Source organism: Amaranthus tricolor, chromosome 7 (genome assembly GCF_026212465.1).
Source record: "Amaranthus tricolor cultivar Red isolate AtriRed21 chromosome 7, ASM2621246v1, whole genome shotgun sequence".
NCBI lineage: Eukaryota > Viridiplantae > Streptophyta > Magnoliopsida > Caryophyllales > Amaranthaceae > Amaranthus > Amaranthus tricolor.
The window spans coordinates 20,872,748-20,879,286 of NC_080053.1; the positions used below are offsets into that span (position 1 = coordinate 20,872,748).

At 32.8% G+C, this 6,539-nt stretch overlaps 1 pseudogene; it reads right to left on the minus strand.

Moving 5' to 3' along the window:
• Positions 1-717: 717 nt before the first annotated feature.
• Positions 718-6,120, minus strand: LOC130818617 (subtilisin-like protease SBT5.4; annotated as a pseudogene).
• Between the last annotated feature and the right edge of the window lie 419 nt (positions 6,121-6,539).

The following is a 6,539-nucleotide window of genomic DNA, read 5'->3' on the forward strand; positions in this document are numbered from 1 at the left end:
GAGAGATCTCACTAAGTAACATTAAGTACATTAAAACTATGAATAAATGATAATGAAACATCCCCAAGTACTTGAAGAGTCAAAAACAACATCCTAGGAGCATCAAGAATTAAACCTTTGCACTTCTTCATTAAGTCCCATAACTCCCATGAATAACTCATACTTCATTACCTCATTAATCCATACTCTTAATCACCATCATAAACCACAATCATCAAGACTCAACTTAATACACCCATTCATGACATACTTATGGGATTCCATCCCAAGAGTCACCACATGAATGCACCCATCAAACGTGCACTCAAGTCACACCATTCATAACAGTTACTTCAGTCCTCTAAGGCCTAATTGTGATTTGTGGACACGTTTCATATTACATATTATTGAAGTGTTATAATAAATAAACACATATAATTTGTGGGTGGTAAGAGAACAAGAACTAAATTAGAATCCATAATTCAAATTGATAATGTATGAGCAATTAACTTCGACATGTAACCAGAAGAAATCAGTTAACCGAAATTCAGTTTCAAATTGTTGAAATTTTTAAATAGCACATTCTTGTGAAACTATATTAAACCATCAAAAAAGAAAATTGAGTACATTAAGAACAAAGAATTAAAGAAAAAAAATAGTATAGGAGAGTTTATCAAAATTGAGTTACAATTATTATATAAGATGATTAATTATAAAAGTAAAATTATATCAGAAAATCTAGATTTTCTTTGGCTTCACAATAATAGGAGTCCTAACAACAAGTTTCGCATCACACCAAACTAAACTTCCAAAAATGTAATCAGAAGAAAGAAGATTGAGATTAGCTATTAAAGTAAGTTTAAATGGTACTTGTTGATTATGTTCAGAAAATACTAGTGTGTTAGGCTCCACAATGATTAAAACTCCATGTTGGGCCTTGATGCGAGGCAGGTAAGTGCTTGGTTGTCCAACATTTTTTCAACTTGCGATTGATAATGGCGTTTCCAGTAAACTCAGGAACATATATGGAGGGATAATTTAGATCTAATGCGCTGAAACTGCGAGGACAATCATATGCATGTTGCTTACTCAACTTTTCCAATATTGTGTTGTTATGATTAATTGCACAAAGGAGATTAAGATAATCATATTCATTAATGTCATAAACTAAACCAGGATCCATTGCCAGATTAGGTCGTGTGTGACCCGACCCGTATGCCAAATGTGTCGCTTCACTCACTCCATTATTATCACGTATCGGCAAATTCCCTTCTTATCTAAGGGGGTTGTTGCAAGTTATATATTATATTAATTAATATCAAATATTATTTCATCCAATCTTTTTTTAATAAAAAACCCTCCACATGCCTATATTGTTCATTTTGGTCAATCCAATAAAATCCGCTACATTTCTATTTTTAGTTAAGACTCACAATCTTTCTTTAATTCTCATCCACACATTTAGCTTGGGGCATGACCATCAATTAGGATGGGCAAAGCAGGCTATCACCCTGACCCTTAATTTTTTAGAGTTCAAAATATGAGGTTGATATTATCTTGAATTAAATTTAATTTACATTTTTTTACTAAATAATATAAGTTATTAGTGCTTTTTTATAAAGAAGTAAAAATATAAACAATAAAAAACTAAGGAGTATAACATATACTCTCTCCTATTACCTTAAGAGTCCCATTTGACTTTTCACGGATTTTAAGGAGAGTCAAAAGTGGGACCCTAAGGGTAGGAAAGAGAGTGGTATTATGGGTTTTTAATGTAAGGGAGGAAAATTAGTATGGGTAATGGAGGGTATAATTGAAAATAGGATAAAGCTATTAAGGGCATAAAAGTCAAAAACCCATACCAAAAATAGAAATGGGACAATTAAGGTGACTTGACCATAAAAGGAAATGGGACACATAAGCTGAATAGGAGGGAGTATTATTTGTTACACCTTAATCTTTTAGGTGCCATTTTTAATTATTTTTTGCACAGGGGCCCAAAACTGAATGTGATAGGTGTTGAACAATTGGCTTTTTATTGGCTTTATAGTTAGCTTTTGATTTTTTTTGTCGGTCAAACAACCAATAAAAGTAACTGGTGAATGACTTTTAAGCTAGCAGAATAGTTAGCTTTTATGCCAAAACCAAAGAGCTACTCTTTGTAGCTTTTCATTGACTTTTGTCCTTTTGCCTACTTTTATTAATAAATAACCAATAACTAAAAATAATTTTAGCCAAACAAATATCCATAATAGCTAGCTTAAACAACTGGTTTATCAAAATATCTTCACCTGGTCAAATAAGCCAACATATTTAACCAACAACTATAACTAACATGCATTTTATAAACATGTCATTTATCTTTTTCCTCTCATCCACATATTTGTTCCACTTTCCCACAAATCAAAACTTTTTTTAGCCATTTTTATCTTTTTATTGATTTACTCAAATTCTTCCCTTGTAGCAAATGCTACAGACATAGAAAGTATTACAAATCGTACATGTAGTCATTAAAGACGATTAAATAGCGGCTGTTGACCAATTAGGGTGTATCTTTTTTATTCGAGCTGCAATACTACTGACATGAGGGCTTGACATTGATGTTCCAGATTTCAACACAAATGGATTTTCTTTTTTCTAAGGAATTAGAAGTAGCTGCTAGGATATCTACATCCGGAGCTGCTACATCAGGCTGCATGGATTTCAGAAACAAAATTGCTATGCATAATCTTTGTAAGATAATTAAAAAATCATCTTTTTTAAATTTACCTTATGATCAACACATACCTTTGAAACACCAGAACAAAAATAGTGTGGATGAGGACCCCTTGATGAGAAATCAGCCATAATAGGAACAAACTTTATACCTAATGAAGTTATTGCTTCACCAAACGATACAATTGGTGTCCTAATAACATAATAAATATTATAAAAAAATTGTAATATAAGTTGCTATAAATACAGTTCTGTGAGTACCACTTTTAAGTAAGGTCATAGGTAATCAAAGAACTTACGTGGTAGAGTTGATATAAGAAAAAAGAGTTTGACCATCATTGTAACTAATTAAAGCAGCAGAGACGACACAGGGTACATTTTGGAAAATTTCAGATCCTACTTTTTCGTCCTTAACAAAGATAAGTCTAATACCTCCAACTTTTCTAATACTAATACTTGTTATAGTTTGAACGTCATTTGTTCCATTATAACCACATACTAATTTATATTAGAAAAGGCCATCCATTTAAATGGTTACAAGTTTAGCAATTTGAGCAACTCACACGTCATTGATAATAGCTCCAGAAACGCGTGCTTCCATACCAGTTATCAATGGATAAAACGTTTTTGAATCAAGAACTTGTAAATCAAAGTATCGTGATGCCTGCATAGTATTACAATACATACATTTATTCATTAATTAACTTATTATTATTATTATTATTATTATTATTATTATTATTATTATTATTATTATTATTATTATTATTATTATTATTTATATTATTATTATTATTATTATTATTATTATTATTATTATTATTATTATTATTATTATTATTATTATTGTTTTTTATTAGCTTAATGGTTATATTGTTCCCAAGTAAGAGATTAGAAAAGAATTCTCTATTAATTGTGCTGGCAGCAACTGTTAACACCCATGGGTAGACGTTCGAAACAGTCCCAATAGCAGGTCTTGTGTTCCCAGCTGATACAATTGTAAGGATACCATTTTTCATAGCATGAAAACTACCAACAACAAATGAATCCAGAAATCCTGGTTCTGCACTACCCATAGAAAGATTGATTATGTCAACATTATCATTCATGGCAGCTACAAAAGCAACTAATACATCCGTGTCGCTAGCAGCTTCTTACCAATAAACCTTGTAAGCAACAAGTCGTGCTTTGGGTGCCAGTCCCATGGTAGTTCCATTTGCTAGCCCATTCAAGCTCGCTTCGCTAACAAAACTCCCTCCTGCTGTTGATAGAGTGTGACTACCATGACCTTCCTTATCTCTAGGGTTTAGTGTATCGTTGAGCGTCATATTGTATAACTTGGCTTCTTCCAACAAACCTTTGTAGAAGTATCGTGCCCCTATAAGCTTTCTGATGAACATACATAAATTATACTTCAACAAATAATACATACCTATATATTCATTTAATATCAGTAAATTTAAATATTATCAAACTGCCTAGCTACGTTTAATTACAAGGTAGGGATAGGAAAGGGGTTCGTTAGAATTGAACCCATGGTCTACTCTTATCTGGGAAAGACCAACTGAGACAAGACTCAATTATCTAGTTATCAATTATTCCAAAATTTAAATTGAAGAATACATTACATATTATATATTTACCTATTTCACTTGAACATTGGATCATGCTCATTCGCACAAACTCCTTTGAACGTTTTTTGGAATAGGCCCTAAACTTTCGTCGAAAAAGCTAATATGTTTTGACTGCACACCTAAACATACATAAATGTATGTAATTAATTAATATGAATCTAAACGTTTTCATCGTGACTTGCATAGCGTTTTGCATAGTTTAAAAAAAATAAAATTATGTAAAGGATAAAAATTCAAAATTTTCAATTCAAAGAGATGATTAAGGTTTTATATTAGTTAAATTTGATTCGATTCATCCTTCTCATTTTACACTCCTCTCTCGTGTGTGGTTATATACTAAGATAAATTAATATTTATAAAATGAATATATATTTTTTTACCAGTATCAATGTTTGCTATAATCATGTTGTCTCCATATGAAAATATATTCCAAATATAACCTTTGATATGGAAACCCTCTTCATGCTCTTCATGTAATCCTAAGAAATCAAGCAAATGAGTTGTTGCAAGTTTTACTATTCGACTCTCAGTAATTGATACTAATTCTAGATGCATTGCAAAAATACCTAGAATATTATACTTGGTAAATCAAAGTTACGATGCTTAATTAATACTTCTTCTATATTGGAATAAATTAAAAAAATTCATACAAAAAGTAGTTAAGCTCATATGATAATAAATTCATTTATAAAGATGGATGATCTTACTAGTAAGCCACCATCCCTCTCACTAAGCCACTACCCACCACCACTCACTAGTGGAAAAAACCTCATTTGCTGCAAGTTTTTTGGTCACCATATGCTGCGGTTTTGACCCTAAGCATAAGTGATAGCAGCAGATGGCTTATTTTAAATGCTGCGGTTCAAAAACGGAGCACAAAAATACATTATATGGTGTGGTTCTCCATGAACCGCAACACATAGTGATTATTATTTGTTTTTCTTTCATTTTAATAACAAACCAAAGCATAATATTCATTTATAATATACACAATTGAAATTACCAAACAATTCCCATAAATTCAGCGATTTATATACACTCGGCTATGAAGTTATCAATCTCATCGATTTTGAATCATACTCCCCTTGGGTTGTGTTGGATTCCTCACTTTATTTTGTAAAATTCCCATGTGTCTTTCAAAAGGATAACGCCACCTTAAAAAACCTGGACCCAAAAGCTTGACTTCATGAACGAGATGGACAATAAGATGAACCATTATGTCAAAAAAAGAAGGTGGAAAATACATCTCCAACTTGCATAAAGTTACAATAATAGCAACTTGAAGAGCATCAAGTTTAAAGGGATCAAGAACTTTACTACAAATTGTGTTGAAGAACGAACATAGCTCGGTAATAGCATATGTCACATGTTTTAACAGTATTCCACGAATTGCAATTGGTAAGAACACTTGCATCATTACATGGCAATCGTGAGATTTCTTGCTTTCCAACTTCAACTCACCATTTAGGGTCACAAATCTCTTCATGTTGGATGAGTACCTAGACGGAACCTTAATGCCATAAAAAGACTCACAAAATGCCCCCTTCTCTGCCTTGGACAATGTGTAGCAAGCTGGAGGTAAATGATTTTTTTCATTACTCATTTTCTTCATACTGCCCTTTCTCTTGTTACTGCCACCAACTTCATCAGCTCTATTTCTTTTCTTATTCACCTTAACCTGTGGCCACAACTTCGGACGAATACCCTTACATTCAAACCATTCTCGCACAGCTAACATCCTTTGTCTTACCCGGAAAGTTAATGAGAGTCTTGAGTATGGCATCGCATACATTTTTCTCTATATGTATAATATCAAGACAATGCCTAACCTGTAGATCTCACCAATATCGAAACTTCCAAAAGATTTTTCTTTTTTCCATAATTGGTCTTCACCCCCTTGCACTTGCCCTATTTTACCAAATACAGTCTCAACTCCCTTAACTTGTTCATAAACCTCATAACCGGTCAACGGTCGACCAGCTACACGGTCCTCAACCTCCCCGTTGATCATCTTCTTCTTCCTACGATATTGGTGATCTCGTGGGAGGAACTTTCGATGGTGCATGAATACGTGTTTGCACTTAGGAATCCACGTGGATTCCATGTCATCGATACATATTGGGCATACTTTCTTCCCTTTGTTCTCATACCCTGATAAGTTGCCACATGCTGGAAAATCATTAACGGTGCATAAAAGCATTGCACGCAAGG